The sequence below is a fragment of the Hemiscyllium ocellatum genome, chromosome 18 (genome assembly GCF_020745735.1).
Source record: "Hemiscyllium ocellatum isolate sHemOce1 chromosome 18, sHemOce1.pat.X.cur, whole genome shotgun sequence".
NCBI lineage: Eukaryota > Metazoa > Chordata > Chondrichthyes > Orectolobiformes > Hemiscylliidae > Hemiscyllium > Hemiscyllium ocellatum.
The window spans coordinates 3,096,581-3,114,548 of NC_083418.1; positions in this window are offsets into that span (position 1 = coordinate 3,096,581).

Sequence of the window (17,968 nt, forward strand, 5' to 3'; positions counted from 1 at the left end):
GATGTCAGCAGACATCTCTTTCGTTTCGTCCACGTTCAAAGACAGCTTGATGGCTCTGCATTTGTCCGTCAGCTGCAGCACAATGCCTCTGTATGCTGACTCTTCGTTCCTGCTAATGGGACCCACTACCGCCCTGTCAACAGCTAACATAATAATATAATTTAACTGGACATCAATTATCTTTCGTGGGAAAGCAGGGTGAAAAGCAATGGACTCAGCAGACAGCCTCGGGGTGTCCCCGAGCTCAGTGTGATGCTGTTGGATATGCTGTTCCCAATCCGAGTTGACGGGGTCTCCTAGTCAGTAGGTCCACGATCCTGTTACAGAGGGACGTCTTCAAGCCCAGCAGACTCAGCTTTCCAAACAGGTCCTGACGAATGATACTGTTGAATGCAGAACTGAAGGCAATGAAGATTACAATGTTGTAGGTGTCCTTCTGCACTACGTGGGTGAGGGCCAGATGCAGGATGGTGGAGATGGCGTCATCTGTTGAGCGGTTGGAATGACACGCAATGGTCTTTGGAATGGTCTTCCTCGCTTCCACATCATTCGATGCTCAAACCATGCACAGAAGTTGATCAACTTCCGGGCGTCACCCGCACAAACAGGCAATACTATACTGTGGTTGCTGATGGCCTTACTACTCTTCGACATGCTCTGCATATCACCATTGCCCTGATAAAGTTTGTATATTCTCTATATGTATGCATGCTTTGCCTTTTTGATGGCCCATGACTACTATCTATAGCTGCCTGACCGATTGTTGAATCACATGGATAGCATTTACGTTTTGTACATGTTTCACAGTGGCTGTTTTAAAATTAAATTTCACAGGATATGTGAACATAAGTTTTCATCTAACAGTTACAATCTCGCGTCATCCCAGTCTTGTAATATCCAGCAGGGATATCTAATCCAATATCAGTAAATCAGTGCCAGCATGTTTTGCCCCACATTTCATACAGTTAAACAACCAAATGGTGAAAATAACTTTCATTACAATGCTCTAACCGAAAGGGACTTCCGTTTAAATTCCAGGCAGAGACTCAGGGTTTGCAAAGAGACAGTGGCACAGAAAGAAAATGAGATAAATGACCTCAGTTGAAACAATGTGACATATTGACCAGGAGTTGTATAGACACGTTTCACGATTCCAGCTCTTTGACAGTTCAGGAAGTGAGAAATTGCTTTCATTGTCACGAATTTGCGATGTCCTAGAGTGCCTTAATACATGTTCTCAATACATGTGCCTTAATACATGTGCTCAATAATTAGGTAAGAATACACCGATTCTGCAGATACCAAAGTAACATTGTATTAACAATATAGAGTTATGCAGTTTTAAAAAAAAGTTTTAATAGATATGCCATTTTTTATAAGCTGCAAAAATTAGATACAACAATTAGGTGATCTAAGAACTCATCACTCGGTTGAGAATAATATACTCCAGGAATCAAGAATAACGCCGATGGGAAGGAAATTATTAGAACAGCAAGTATTCGCCTATTGAAAACAGAGACAGGGGAACGTTAAGAATTTTGAAGCGTAAAAATCTCAAAATAAAACCAGAATTATCACCTGTGACTGTCTTCACAGATAAAGGGCAAGGGCGAGTCCGTTAAATTGCTCAGAACACTGCTGATGCATACCAGAAAAAAAAAACCCAAACTCAACGGTCATCGTTCAGCTTCAGCTTTTTAACTGTGAGAAATGCACAGCAGCGCTGCTAGCACCATGGAATCAAAAGTGGGTTCGACTTGTCAGCTGATAACCCTCCGGAAGCGGCAAGAATAAACCACTATAAATACCGGAAGAAACATCAAAGCAGCGCTTCACAGGAGGCTCCAATAGCACTGATGATGTTCCCTAGCCAGGGAACGAAACGTTTGCAGCAAAAACTTCCAGCTCGGCGAACAGAACCACAACCTTCCATTGGAATTGAAAAATACTGCCAGTTTTGCTGAGCATTTCGATAATTTTCCATCTTTTGTTCTCCCATCTTCAAAGGAGTATAGAAAGTTTACATCAGTAGCAGCCATGTGTCGCGTCAATAACTCAAGGACTTGTTCAAAAGAGAACAACTATTAGAAATTCTCCGACAGTTTTCAAAGAATTCAAAACATATAGAAAGGTAGGGGCTCTGGTTCACATATGTCTTTCCTGATATCCAACGCTCATTGCGGATTTGATTCAGATAGCACACTATGGCCCGGTTGAAGGCTTAAAAAGTCAATATAGATGTAGCCCCTAAGGGAGTAGAACGTTAATTACTCCTGAGTGCAAGGTGTTCAGAAAAGATAGGAAAACAAGAAAGGAGGTTTATTGGTGGCATTGGTTGAGGAGAATATTGAAGTGATGAAAGAGAACACCGTAGTAGATTCAAAGGCAAAATTGGGTCAAAGATAAATATTAAGAAGTGTTCAATTGCACTGAGCAGTGTCGTTCATACATCACCTATTCTGGAAAGGTAGTGGTTGAACAAATCGAGATCACACTTCATATTGAAAAAGTATATGGTATCATTTTGCATCTTCATTCATAATCGCTGCGTTTATAGTGGCATCTTATTTAGACGTGACTTACTATATTTCCACATATTTGCACACAGGAAATATATTATAAGTCCACATTTTAGAGACATGGATTTGCTTCCTATTGATTCTCCCATGCTGATCAATATTAAAATTATAATCAGGAACATCTGCTTATTTCTCCAAATAATGCTGAAATGTTGGCCTTTGAGCTCTCTATTTTGAAAACGTTGGCAATTCTTTCTCTCTCTTAATTTAAGTTTGTGCGTTCATAACTTTTTCCGAGTATACATTGACTTATTCACCCATACTCCAAGTTCAATAGGATACTCAATCCTCTGCCCAAAGTTCCAAATGGACATTCTGTCAAGTTCCTTCGCATTCAACTTACTCCGTTCCTTCCTTGCCTTCAGGAGCAGGAAATGTCAACACAGACGATTTTCTGGTTATGACACAGATTCTCAAAATGCGTTTAATGAGGACTCACATGGAGAAATTATTTGGGAAAATGCGAAGACTTGACACTTGTGGAATATTCTAATACGGATATTGAATTCGTTGGCAAATAGAAACTGAATGGAATTAAGTTGTCTTTTTTGTTGATTAACAACATGTTGCTCAACACAAAACTAATTGGGGTTGTGAGTTGAGAGGAAGATAGAAAGAATTATAAGGGTAGTCTAGAAAAATTGCATGTGCAAGTAAGGTGATGCAGTCCAGTGTGAATTCGTATGAATTTATGCAAACTGGAGAGGGATTACAGCACGATCACCAGGCCGACACGGGAAATGGAAATATTGTCACTTGGAAGCGATTAGTTCAGCTAGGTGTGCATCCACTAAAGGTTAGAATAAATGGAACGGAATCTGATTGAAATACATAAAATTCTCACAGAAATACAGTGATTAGCTGGATGTTTCCCCGATTGCAGAGTTTACAACGAGGTAAGACTTAGTGTGGTTTGCAGAACAATTAGGCCTGACATGAAGAAACATTTCTTGAGTCAGAGAGAACACCTCTGTAATTCGCTACCACATAAAGTTATGGAGGGCAGTACCACATAAGGTTATGGAGGCCAGGTTACCGAGTGTATTAATTCTATTTGATTTATGAAAAAAAACGCTTCAAAGGGCGTGAAGAGAACGCAGGGATATAGTATGCAGAGTGCGGATTAACCGAGAATATGTAGAATGACAGAATGTGCTGAAGGTGACTGACTTGGACATGGACTGGAACTAAGAGTCAACAGCTTCAGATGAAAACGAGTAAGATGTTCATTGAGACGCGTCCAGACAATGAATCGTGAGACCATAAATAGAACTTTTTGTGTCAACAGAGTTAATTGTGCGGTCAGGGGAAGTCACTACAGGTGATTCCCAGGCTGCAAGTTTTTATGTAGCAATGAAAACAAACGTTTGAGCAGATTCTTGCAGGTGAAGGACATTGTAAAATTGTTCAAGCAATATGCTTGACCTGACTTTGACAGATGCCTGTGATTGTAGTTCTCTGGAGGGCGGGAATTTAGCAGTTGGAGGCTTTCTCCACTGTGACTCACCTTCAATTTCTGTTCAGGGAATTGAGCTTCCTGAGCTGTTTTCTCGGTTGGATGAGATTTGTTCCTGAAAAAAAAATTGTCTTCACTATGGAAGCAGACAGTTTTCACAAATAATCAAGGCATACGTCCAGTCCATTCAATGTTATGAGCATGGTGCAAAGTACTAACTTTTTGACTGCACTCAAGCAAGTGGAAATTGAAGATTCGAAAGGCTGCACCTTCTGCATTCAGTGACAAATCACCATTCATGAACTTCACCACAGATGGGAAAAAGATCTACGACGCAGTTTTGCAGTCCTGAAGAAATTTCCCAATTTCAGTCCTTAAATCTGTTGAAACCAATTATTTTGATCACAGGAACATCATTTCAAATGGGCGATTCTGGTTAAGTTTCATAATATCACTCCTCCACATTAGCGAAATCAGGTTTCCTTTTATAGTTTGTATCTTTCTTAATGTTCAGCTATTTCGCACTTACATGCACGCAGAACATTGCGCCAGTGGATTCTGATTGTGTTGGAGTGTGTCGTGGAGCTAGGTGGTGTTTTGAATATGTGCAGATACATGTTATCCAGAATTATCACTTTTTTAAAGTAGAATCCCTACAGTGTGTAGACAGGTCCTTCAGCCCAACAAGTCCACAACGATACCTCAAAGAGTAACCCAATCAGATGCATGCCCCTTCCCGTTTATCCTATATTTACACGTGGCAAATGCACCTAACCAACACATCCTTGAACACGATAAGGAAATTCGCATGGCCATTCCACTGACTTATAAGATCTTGGGTTGTGGGAGATTCTTACATTATCTAACAATAGAAATTCGGATGCACGAAAAATTCAACAAAATATTTCAATGAACCATTTTGTACTCATTACATCCAAGGTATGACAAAGGCCTGCTTGACATCTTTTTTTTGTGATGATCTCTAAACGTCGGAAAGAATGAATTGAGCTTGCATGCAAGAAGACTCACTTTTCTTAATGCGCCCTATCATTGACTTCAGAACGTATCTTACTTACAAGTTTGTACTTCAGGTTGAAAAATACAAAACCACACCGTTTTAATTTCTGCTTCAACCCGCACGCATCTGTCCGTAAATTTCCTTATAATGTCATGCAACATTTAGCTATGTTGACAACGTTACGTGATTTCTGCTGCGATGTTGTTGAGCGGAGGTACCTGTAATAATTTCAGTATTTGTTTCACAATTGTCATTAGCGGTGGGAGATTGGTATAAAGTAATTGCTAATCGACACAATCCTCGTTGAAACTCAGTGCCTTCTGAGCAATTCGGGATGGATAAGAAATGCTGACATAGCCAGCCACATAATTATCGCATGCATGAATTTTTAAAGATCAATAGTGTGAAGTTAGAGAATGAATTGCACGAGATGGAATTGTTCTGGCAAAAGAACCAATTGAGGCATTCAAGAGCATTGTGTAATTATGCAGAAAGAAACAGTGTGCAAAATTAAGGCGAAAAATTAGAAGACATTCAGAAGTAATGATTCTCATTTAACAATCGCCACCAGGCACGTTTCAGATGGGGTTCGCTAGAATAGTCCCAGGAATGGAAAGCTTCACATTTGGGCAATGTTTGAAGGCTGTGGATCTATACTCAATGTAATTTAGAAGGATGAAGGGGAATCTTATTCAAAACATAAAGAATACTGCAGTGTTGATGTTGGAAAGATATTTGCATTTTTGGTAGAGACTCCTAAACGAGTTCACAATCTTGGCATAACGGCAAAACCTTTTAGAACGGAGCGAAGGAGATATGTAGATGTTGGAAAGGTATTTTCATTCTTGGGAGAGACTTCTTATGCACAACCTTGGCATAAAGGGAAGACCTTTTAGAATGGAGAGAAGGAAATACGTCTTAAGCCAGCGAATGGTGAATCAAGGGAATTCATTTGCACGGAAGGCGATGGAAGTTAGGTCAAAGCGTATATTTAAGGCACATATATGTTGATGAATATCAAGGGAATCAAGAATAACGCGCATAAGGCAGGACACTAGTGTTGAGAAACTGAACATCCATGATTGAAATATGGCGAAGACCCAATGGGCTTAGTTATGTAACTTCTGCTCTTATGTCTTCACATCATCGATATTCGATATGTGTCCTTTTCAGTTTTTTGATTCTATGAACTGTGTCTTCAATCCAATTTATCACGATCTCTATCTGCCTTCAGGTGCTCCAAAAAATAGTTGGCTTATGGAAGCACAAAGATAGATTCGTTTGACAACATTCTGTGATGATTCTTGCAGTACAATAAATGCTTAGCTGAACTCCGGACTTTTGTCCACATTGCAGTTTTTAAGGGCATGAGACATGGTCGTTTCCTTCACTGAAAAAATTGAAAACTTTAAAATTAATTTTATCAACGGAAATGTGTTATTGAGAACAATGGAAGACCTCTGTACGAGAGAGAGAATGTCGGATCTTTGGTGTGTCCGCAGGCTAACCGTGAAAGGACAGAAAAGCATGAGTAGCTGATTTATACTGGAAAGTCTGCTCCACTATTTAATATGACCACGGGCGCTCGAACACATCTAAGCATTGTACAGGCACAACTACATGAAGAATGAGGCCGTTGTCATTTCGAAAAACGAACAAACGTGCCTTAAAGACACCCAAAGACCGAATGTCTATGGCTCACTGTCGTGGAAAATTGCAAAATTTCACAAGGATTAGGTTAAAATCAGATAATCCTCATCGTGTGGGAATAAATCAGAATACCTTGTTTTAAATTGTGCCCACCTGCTTCCAGATTCATTAATGAGAGAACACAAATTAACTGCACCATCCTGTATATCTCTTCAAATATTTTGCAAATTTCGCTGCGATTATCTCTCATGTTTTGAAATTGTCAAAAAGCATAATGTCGGATTTATGCAATTTTAACTCCGAGGACAAACACCCATCTATGGAGTCAATGGTAATGAACATTTGTGGTATCCTATATAAGCAATAGTAGCTTTCCTAAATTGAGGATTACAAGTACCCATACACGAAACGAGCATTGGAAATGAGACTTCTTTCTCGTGCCCTAAAAAGGGTAAAGATTTAAAAGGGACCTAAAGGGTTACTTTCTCACCCATGTCTAGAATGAGCTGCCAGAGAAAGCGGTGAGGACTGGTAAAACCGCAACATTCAATGGCATCTTTATGGGAATATGAGTAACAAGTTTCAGAGGGATGTAGGCCAAAGGTTTAGGATATTTGTCCAGCATGATCAAGTCGGAGCAAAGAGTCACTTTTCGTGCTGTAGTGTTGTGTGACTTGATGACTCTTGAACAACTGCAAAAAGAATGCAAATGATTGCATCAAAACAATTTCCAGTTACAAATTTTCAGTCAATCTTCCTCTCTTATGCTCACAAGTTCTTTACCTAATGTCAGAACTTAAGAGTTTCATTCTTGCATCAATTCCTGTAAATCGATTCTGCATTCTTTCTTATTCCGATATATTTTCTCTAATGTGCGTCCATACTTAGGTACACAGCATGGATATTTCTGATAACATATTTCATGGAATAGTAAAACTCAGCTGCGTATCCGTTTCGCAACCAGGTGCTGGACAACTGAGTCAAAATTGATTGCTAGTGCGGACACAGTGAGGCAAAGAACTTGTTTACGTGTGGTGTAGATTGCGTGTCTGCATAACTTGATGACGAGTCCTTCCTAAGTTCAGCTGTATCAGAATTCACATTGCGATGAAAGCCTGCAAATGTGACATTCACCTCGGTGTCTGCAATGGATTTGGCGAAATCGTTGCGTCTCGACCATTTGTTCTTCCAAAAATATATTCATTTTATGGAGTCGATTGTTTTACGATGAACATTTATGACTTGGCATGGAGCTGGATTGGCTGAAAGTTTAAGGCATTGTCGTATATATACCCTTGAGTCGAATTTGTCCACGCAGACCAGATATCCTCACCTAATGTATTCACATTTGCCAGCAGTCGGTCTATATCCCCCTAAACCCTTCTTATTCATAGAATCATCCAGCTAGCTTATAAATTCATTGCATGTACCAGCCTCCACCACTTTCTCTGGCAGTTCATTCCACGCACATAACTCCTTCTGTGTGAATAAGTTGTCCCTTAGGTTCCTTGGACATCTTTTGTCTTCAACCCAAAATATAGTCGTCTACTTCTGGCCTACACCACCCGAAAGAAAAGAGCTGTTATATTTATCCTATTCGTTCCCGTCATGATTTCATAAACCTCTTAAAAGTCATCCCTAAGTCTTGGTGCTCCAGGGAAAACATTCTCAGACTACTCAGGCTCTCCTTACAGCTCAAGTCTTCCAAACCTGAAACCGTGCCTGTGAACCTTTTTTGAACGTGTTCAAGTTCCACGAAATTATTCTGATAGGAAGAAGACCAGAATAGCTCGCAATATTTCAAAAGTGGCTTATACAGTGTCCTGTACAGTCGCAACACGATCTCCCCACTCATATACTCAATGCACTGACCAATAAAGGAAGAATACCAAACACTTCATCACTATCGTATCTGCATGCGACTCTACTTTCAAAACATTATGAACCTGCACTCCAAGGTCACTTTGTTCAGCAACACTTCCCAGAACCTTGCCATTGAGTGTTGCTCAAGAAAAAGCAGAGCCGACCATAGATGTTCTCTGAACCGGCCCTGAACTTAGGAGCAATGGATGCAGTAAATCATACTCTAGGAAATCCAAGTAAAACTCTCGTGTGTTGTAGTAGTTCTTTGTGGTCATGCATGGAAGTAACAGACGGCAGAGTAGGGTAGATAGAGAGTAGATAATCTTTATTTATCATTTCTATCGTATACAACTGCAACATTAAAAACGAGACTGCGTTGCTCCAGGAATAAGGTGCTATTTTCACACAGAAGCTACATGACAGTACAGTCTAGGCAGGGCAGCATAAAGTGCATAAAAATTGTAAAAGATGCCAGGCAGCGCACTAATTCCTGAGAAGACGATAGGGAAAATGGTGGGCAAATTACAATGAAACAGTGAATGATCATTAATCAAATATTTGTTCCGCAGCCATTCAAAATATCGTCCAAAAATTACAATTGGTAGAGAGTGTAATCATGCAGTGTTAAGAATTCTGAAGGCTTGTGTGTAGAATCTGGCCGTGAGAGATTCAATGCTGTTATTATCTGCCAGATGGCAGTAGGGTGAAGACCTTTACTCAAGATTTGTGGGTCGTTCACAATGCCATTGGCCTTGCCGATGCAATGTATGGTGAAGATGTCTGTCACGAAGAGAAGAAGATTCCGATGATAAGTTCAGCTTTCCTCACAACCCGTTGTCGGGTCTTGTGATTCACGTTGATGGAATTCCCGAACCCGGCAGTGATGCAGCTGCTCAGTGTATTCTCAATTATCCCTTTGTAGAAGGTGAGGAAATGAAACGTCAAATGGGATTTCCTCAACCTACACAGAATGGAGACGCTGCTGGTCTTTCTTGGCTATGAAGCTAGTGTTGAGTGACGAGGTGAGATTATCTGAAGAATGGATGCAAACAAATTTGGTGCTCTTCAAAATCTCGAAGGGGAAAACGTCGACATCTTGCCAAGACTGACCGGTCTGAGTTCTCATTAATTGACAACCATCTATTTCGATTCGTCCGTGTTCATAGACAGGTTGTTGGCTCTGCACCCGTCCCTTTGCTCCAGCACCTTCTCTCTGTATGCTGACTCTTCGCTGCTGCTGATGAGAACCAGTACCGGCGTGTCAACAGTGAACTTAATCATATAATTTGAGCTGGACATCTATGCTCAGTCGCCTGAATGCACGGTGATCACCCCGGAGCACACAGCCCCAGGGAGCCCCAATGTTCAGTGTGATGCTGTTGGAGATGCTGTTCCCAATCCCGGTTGACTGAAGACTCACAGTTACAGAGAGACGTTTCAAGCGCAACAGACTCAGCTTTCCAAAAAAATGCTGACAAATGATACTGAAGATAATGAACAGTAACCTGATTGTATGTCTCCTTCTTCATGATGTGGGTGAGGGACACATGCAGGGTAGTGAAGATGGCATCATGTGTTATGCGGCTGGAACGATATACAAACTGCAGAATATCGAATGAAGGTGGGGGGTGGGGGGGCATCAGCGTCTAAATATGCCTCATGACGAGCACCTCGAAACAGTTCATGATGATGAGTGTAAACGCAACGGAGCAGAAATCACTGAGGCACGACACTGAAAATTTCTTAGGAACAGGGACAATTGTAGTGGCCTTGAAGCATGTTGGAACAAAGTTACAACTCAAGGAAATTTTAAAGAGGTCCATGGGAACATCCACCAACAAGTCAGTACATTCTCTGAGCAATCTGCGTGCCATCTGAGCAATATGTGGTCCGGCAGGCTTACGTGGGATTACTCAGCATAGAGTTTTCATCACGTCAGTCCTAAGAAGACACAACACTAGTGCATTGCGGCAGTGGCTGATAATGGCCTTCCTCGCTTCTACATCATTTCTTGCCTCTAACCATGCACAGAAGCTGTTCAACTCATCTGGGAGGTGGGTATCACCAGCGCAAGTATTCGATGCTATGTTGTCTTTGGTGATGGCCTTAATACTCTTCGATATACTCAGCATATCACCACTGTCCTGATAAAGGCTATATGTTCTCTGTGCGTAGGCATGCTTTATCTCCTTGATTGCGCATGACTATCATCTATAGCTGCTCAGGGATTCACGAATTAAGGACTTATATGTCGCTTTAACATTGTTTTCATGTCTCATGGAAGCTGATTTAAAATGAAATTTCACAAGATGTTTGAGCATAAATTTTCAGCTGAAAACAACTACACTCGCATTATCCCAGTCTTGCAATATCAGGCAGGGATATTGAATGCAATAACAGCAAATCACTAGAAGTATTTACTGCTCCGCATTTCATACAGTTAATCAATCAAATCGTGAAATAAAACTGCGATTACAATGATCTACCCGAGGTGGACTTCTTTTAAATTCCAGACAGTGACTAAGGGTGGACAACGAGACAGAGAGAAAAGAAGCGAATGAGATAATGAAATGTATAGACATGTTTCATAATTCCGGCTCTTTGACAGTTCAATATGTGAGGAATCGCTGACTTTGTCACGGATTTGCGATGACCCAGGACGCCCAAATACACGTGGACAATAATTAGGGGATAATACGCTCATTCTGCAAATGCGAAAGTAGCATCTTATTAATAATATATAATTATGCAGTTTTTAATTGTTTTAATGCAAATGCAATTATTTATAAGCTGCAAGTATATTACATATGAAAGTTAGGTGAAACATGAACTGATGGCGCAGTTGAGAATTATATACACCTGGAATCAACAATAACGCACGTGGAAAGGAAATTAATGGAAAAGCAAATATTTGCCTATTGCAGATAGAGGCAGGAGAACGTTTAGAATTTTGGAACGTAAAAATCACAAAATAAAACCTGAATTATCAGCCTGTGGCTGTCTTCACAGATAAAGAGCAAGGGAGGGTCGGTTCGATTGTTCAGAACGCTGCTGATGCACACCAATCAAACAAAACATCAACTGCCATCCTTCAGCTTCACACAAAGATGATTTATAATGCTGGAAATGCACAGCAGTGCTGCCAGCACCATGGAATCAAAAGCGGGTTCGACAGTTCAGCTGATAAACTTCGATTAGATTTGAAATATACTGCCAGATTTGATGAACATTACGATAATTTTCAATCTTTCCTCTCTCTCACCTTAAAAGGAGTAATGTGAGTCTACATCAGAAACAGCCATCTGTCAAAAGTTCAAGCTGCTATTCAAAAGAGAAGAACTGTTTGAAATTCTCCGACTGTTTTCAATGAATTCAAGACGTGTCCAGAAGTGAAGACACTGGTTCATATATGTCTTACCTGATGTCCGACTTCCAGTGTAGATTTGATTCAGTTGGTCAGGTATAGTCAGTTGAAGTTTTAAAAAGTCAACATAGATCGAGCGGTTAACGGAGTAGAATTGATTGTTAATTACTCCTGGGTGCAAGGGTGTTCAGAAAAGACAGGAAACCAAGGAAACGAGGATTATTGGTGGCATTAGTCGAAGAGAATATTGAAGTGATAAAAGAGGACACCGTAGGAGTTTCAAAGATAAAACAGGGCCAAAGATAAGTATTAAGATGTGTTGAATTCCACGGAGCAGTGTAGTTCATACATCACCCAATCTGGAACGGTAGCCCCTGAAAAAATCGGGGCCACTGTTCATATTGAGAAAGTCAAATATAGCATTTTGTATCATCGTTTTCCGAAGCGATAAGTTTATCGTGGCATCTTATTTTGCATGTGATTAAACATATTTTCAAACATTTGCACACAGGAAAATCATTTATCATGCCAAAATGTACAGGCGTTGATTTGATTCCGACTGATTATCCCTTGCTAACCAATATTAAAAATAATGATCAGGAGCATCTATGTCATTGCCAAGTAATTCTGACATGGCAGTCTCTGAACTCTTCATTTTGAAAAAGTTGGCTCATCATTCTCTCTCTTAAAGTTAGTGTGTTCGTACCTTCTTACAAGTATACAATGACAAATTATCACCCGTGCTCCAAGTTCAATGTGATACTTTGTCTTCCTCTTGGTTTCATATCAGCATTCTGTCAAGTTCCTTCACATTCAGCTCATTCCATTCCTTCCTTGTCTTGAGGAGCAGGAAACTTCATCGCAGATTATTGTCTGGTTATGACATAGATTCTCAGAATGCTGTTCATCCAGTCTCACATGGCGAAGCTACTTGGGAAAACTGAAAGACTTGAACCTTCGTGGTATATTCTTTTATGGATATGAATTGGCTTGCAAAAAGAAATAGAATGGAATCAAATTATCTTCTTTCTCGGTGAAGCGTTGATTAACCGCAAATTGCTGCAAAATAAAACTAATTGGGATTGTGAATTGTGAGGAAGATAGAATGAAGTCGAAGGGCAGTCCAGAAAAATTGTATGTGTAACCAAGCTGATGCAGTACAGTGTGAATTCGCATGAATTTATGCAAAATGATTTCAAAAAGGAAGAGGTGGAGAGGAGTAACATGTTGAATATGTGCATGTTAGACAGAATTAGCACCTTTTTAAAAAATGGAATCACTAAGTTGCGGAAACAGGTCCTTCGGCCCAACAATTCTAAACAGACATTGCAAGAGAAACCCAATCATTAGCATTCCCCTTTCCCCAAGATCCTATATTTACACACCTGACAAATGCACCTCACCGAAGCATGCTTGAACATGTTCAGTTCTGCTAAGCTGCATATGTTTGGATTGTGGGAGAATCTTGCATGATCTAGCAATAGAAGTTCAGGCATAGGTAAAGAGAAAAGAGCGAAATGTTTCAATGAACTATTTTGCACTCACAACGTCTGAGTTTTGACAACAGATCTGCTTGACATTTTGCTCTTCATGACGCTTTCGAATAGAATAAAAGAATGAGCTGTGCTAGAACGCAGAAAGGCTTACTTTTCTAGATGTGCAACCCAGTTTCTTCAGAGTATAACCTTCTTACAAGTCCGTCCTTAGGTTTAAAAAGTACAAAACTACATCCTTTCAATGCCTGCTTCACTTCACGGGCATTTTTCCATCAATTTCCTTATAATATCAGGCAATCTTTTGAAGGCTTATTTTCAATGCTGGCAATGTTTCTTCCGTTCTGCTGCCACACTGGTGAGCGGAGGTACCTGCTATATCTTTACCATTTGATTCACCATTGTCAATTACGGTGGGAATGTAAGTTAAATCCACAAAATTCTCGTTGAAACTCAATACCTTCTGAGCAATTAGCGATGGACAACAAATGCTAATATAGCCAGCCACATAATGATCCCCTGAATGATATTGCTAAAATCCACAATGAGAAGTTAGGGAATGGGATCCATGAGATGGAAATGTCCAAAAACAAAAGCTATTGATGCATTCAAGTGGGCATTGGATGATCATATGCATAGTAACAGTGTGCCAAGTTAGGATGAAAAACCAGGGGACATTCATGAGGTAATGATTCTCAGTTAACAATCGCTAACAGGCACGTTTCACGATCTGTCTTCTGGAATGGTACAATGAACGAAATGCTTCACATTTGAGGGAAGTTTGAGGATTCTTTGTTTATACGCGATGAAGGCTGGAAGGATGATGGAGAGTCTCATTCAAACGTAAAAAATACTGAATGACCAACGCAGTGTGGGTGTTGGAAAGATGTTTTCATTTTGGGCGAGACTCGTGAACGAGTGCACAGCCTTAGGACAAAGGGAAGACCTTTTAGAGCGGAGAGAAGGAGAAACGTCTTCAGCCAGCGAGTGGTGTGTGAAGGGGATTCACAGCCACAGAAGGCTATAGAGCCCAGTTCGTTGAGTACGTTTTAGACTGTGATAGATCCGTTAATGACTATCAAGGGTACCAAGGATGAAAGGAAAATGCTGGAGACAAAGTTTGTGAAAGTGATCAGCCATTTTGAGTGGTGGACTAGACCCCATTGGCTGAATTTATGCTCCTATGCCTTATGGTCTTTGATATGGCGAATGGCATATTTTTCTGCCTTAACAATTTTGTGATTCTATGAACTGTATCTTCAGTCCAATCGGGTGTTCATCTCCATCTGACTTCAGGTTCTCCAAAGTATACTTGCCTTATGAAAGGGCGGAGATTGCTTTGTGATGCAGTCAATGTTATCTGAACATGGTCTTCATATTTACTGACAAATAGGGAAAAAAATGTTTAAATTATATTTATCGCAAAAAATGTGTTTTTGGGACCAATGGAAGAGCCCTGTACGACAGAAATTATTATCAACGGAGCAGGTTCACTCTGATTGAAGTATCTTTGGAGTGAATGCAGGGTGATTTCGAAAGACCAGACGATTTATACTAGGAAGCCTGCTCCACGACTTATGTTGATCACGGACGCTTGAACAATTCTAAGCCTTGTGCAGGCATAAACACATAAAGCTGAAGGCCGTTGTAATTCCAAAACGATCAAACACCACTTAAAGGCTTTCAAAGACCAAATATCCACGGTTCACTGCAGTGTAGAATAGCGAAACTTCTCAAGATTAAGACTAAAATTTAATAGTCTTCACTGTGGTCAAAAATCACAATGTTTAATTTTAAACTTGTGCCCAGCTTCTTCTGGATTCATCAGTGAGGACCCACAACTTAACTGCACCACCCTGTTTATCTTTTCAAATATTTTGCAGCTTTCAATGAGATGACCTCTTATGTTTTGAAATTGTAAAAATATTATGGCAGGATTTGCCCAATTTTAATTCACAAAAGAACGCCAATAGACAATAGACAATAGGTGCAGGAGTAGACCATTCTGTCGTTCGAGCCTGCACCTATTCAATATGATCATGGCTAATCATCTTTACTTAGTATTCTGTTCCTGCCTTATCTCCATAACCTTTGATTCCACTATCCTTCAGAACTCTATCCAACTCTTTCTTCAATGAATCCAGAGTCTGGGCCTCAACTACCCCCTGAGGCAGAGCATTCCACACAACGGCCATTCTCTGGGTGAAGACGTGTCTCCTCATCTCTGTCCTAAATGGTCTACCCCGTATTTTTAAGCTATGTCCTCTGGTTCAGCCATTAGCCGAAACATGTTTCCTGCCTCCAGTGTTTCCAATCCTTGAATCATCTTATATGTCTCAATCAGATCCCCTCTCAGTCTTGTAAACTCAAACGTATACAACCCCAGTCGCGTTAGTCTTTCAGCATAAGGTAGTCCCGCCATTCCAGGAATTGACCTCGTGATCCTACGCTGCATTCCCTCAATAGCCAGAATGTCTTTCCTCAAATGTGGAGACCAGAACTGCACTGAGTACGCCATGTGTGATCTCAACAGGGCCCCGGACAGCTGCAGAAGAACCCCTTTGTTTCTCTACTCAACCCCTCTTGTTATGAAGGCCAGCATGCTATTCGCCTTCTTCACTTCCTGCCGTACCTGCATACTTACCTTCATTGACTAGTGTACAAGAACACGCTGATCTCTTTATATTGCCCCATTACCTAAATTGATTCCATTTAGGTAGAAATCTGCCTTCCTGTTCTTGTCACCAAAGTGGATAATCATACATTTATCCACATTAAACTGCATCTGCCATGCATCTGACCACTCACCTAACTTGTCCAGGTCATCCTGTTATCTCCTAACATCCTCTTCACATTTCACCCTGCCACCCAGCTTAGTATCAACAGCAAATTTGCGAATGTTATTACTAATACCATCTTCTAGATCATGAACATATATTGTAAAAAGCTGCGGACCCAGCACTGGTCCCTGCAATATCCCTCTGGTCACTGTCTGCCATTCCAAAATGGAGCCATTTATCTCTACTCTTTGTTGCCTATCAGCCAACCAACTTTCAATCCAAATTAGTACATTGCCCCAATACCATGCACCCTAATGTTGCTCACTAACCTCCTATGTGGGACTTTATCAAAAGCTTTCTGAAAGTCCAGAGACCTGACATATTCTGGATCTCTCTAATCCATATTCAGAGTTACAACCTCAAAAAATTCCAGAAGATTAGTCAAGCATGATTTCCCCTTCATAAATCCATGCTGACTCTGACCTATCATGTTACTACTATCCAGATGTGTTGTAGTTTCATTCGTTTTAATAATTCGAGCATCTTTCCCACCACTGAGGTCAGACTAACTGTTCCATAAATTTCTATATTCTCTCTCCCACCTTTCTTAAGAAGTGGTACAACATTAACCACCCTCCAATCCGCAGAAACTGATCCCGAATCTATCGAACTCTGGAAAATAATCACCAACGCATCCACGATTTCTCAAGCCATCTCATTCAGTACCCTCGGATGAAGACCATCAGGCACCGGGGACTTATCACCCTTCAGACCTAACAGTCTCTCCAACACCAATTCCTGGCAAACACCATTTCGCTTAAGTTCAGGTCGTTCAACCACCGTTATTTCAGGGAGATTGCTTGTGGCTTCTCCAGTGAACACAGATCTGAAGTAGCAATTCAATTATTCTGCCATTTCTTTGTTCCCTGTAATATATTCCCCTGTTTCTGTCTTCAAGGGCCCAATTTTATCCTAAACCAGTTTTTTTTTGCCTTTCATATACCTAAAAAAGCTTTTGCTATTCTCCTTTATATTATTGGCCAGTTTACCTTCGTACCTCATTTTTTCTCTGCGTATTTCGTTCTTACTAATCTTCTGTTGTTCTTTAAAAGCTTCCCAGTCCTCCATTTCCCACTTATCTTTGCTATATTATACTTTGCCTCTTTAATTTTACGTGTTTCTTAACTTCCCTCGTCAGCCATAGCCACCCATACCTCATCCGAGGATCTTTGTCCTTTTTTGGACTGAACTGATCCTGCATCTTCTGCATTATACACAGAAATATACAGCATTGTTCCTTCACTGTCATCCTTGCTAAGGTATTGCACGATTGAACTTTGGCCAGCTCCTCCCTCATAGCTCCATAGATCGCTTTATTCAACAGAAATATTGTCACTTCCGATTGTACCCTCCCCATCTCAAATTGCAGATTGAAGCTTATTGTATTTTGGTCACTACTTCCCAATGGCTCCTTCACTTCGAGGTCTCTGATCAATTCTGGTTCATTGCACAATACCAGATCCAGAATTGCCTTCTCCCTGGTAGGCTCCAGCACCAGCTGTTCTAAGAATCCATCTCGGAGGCACTTCACAATGTCGCTTTCTTGGGGACCAATATCATCCGATTCTCCCTGTCTACCTGCATGTTGAAATCCCCCATAACAACTGTAGTATCATCTTTGCGACAGGTCCTGATTCAACTTACATCCGACATCCAGACTACTGTTAAGCGGCCTGTAGGTAACTCCCAAAAGGGTCTTTTTACC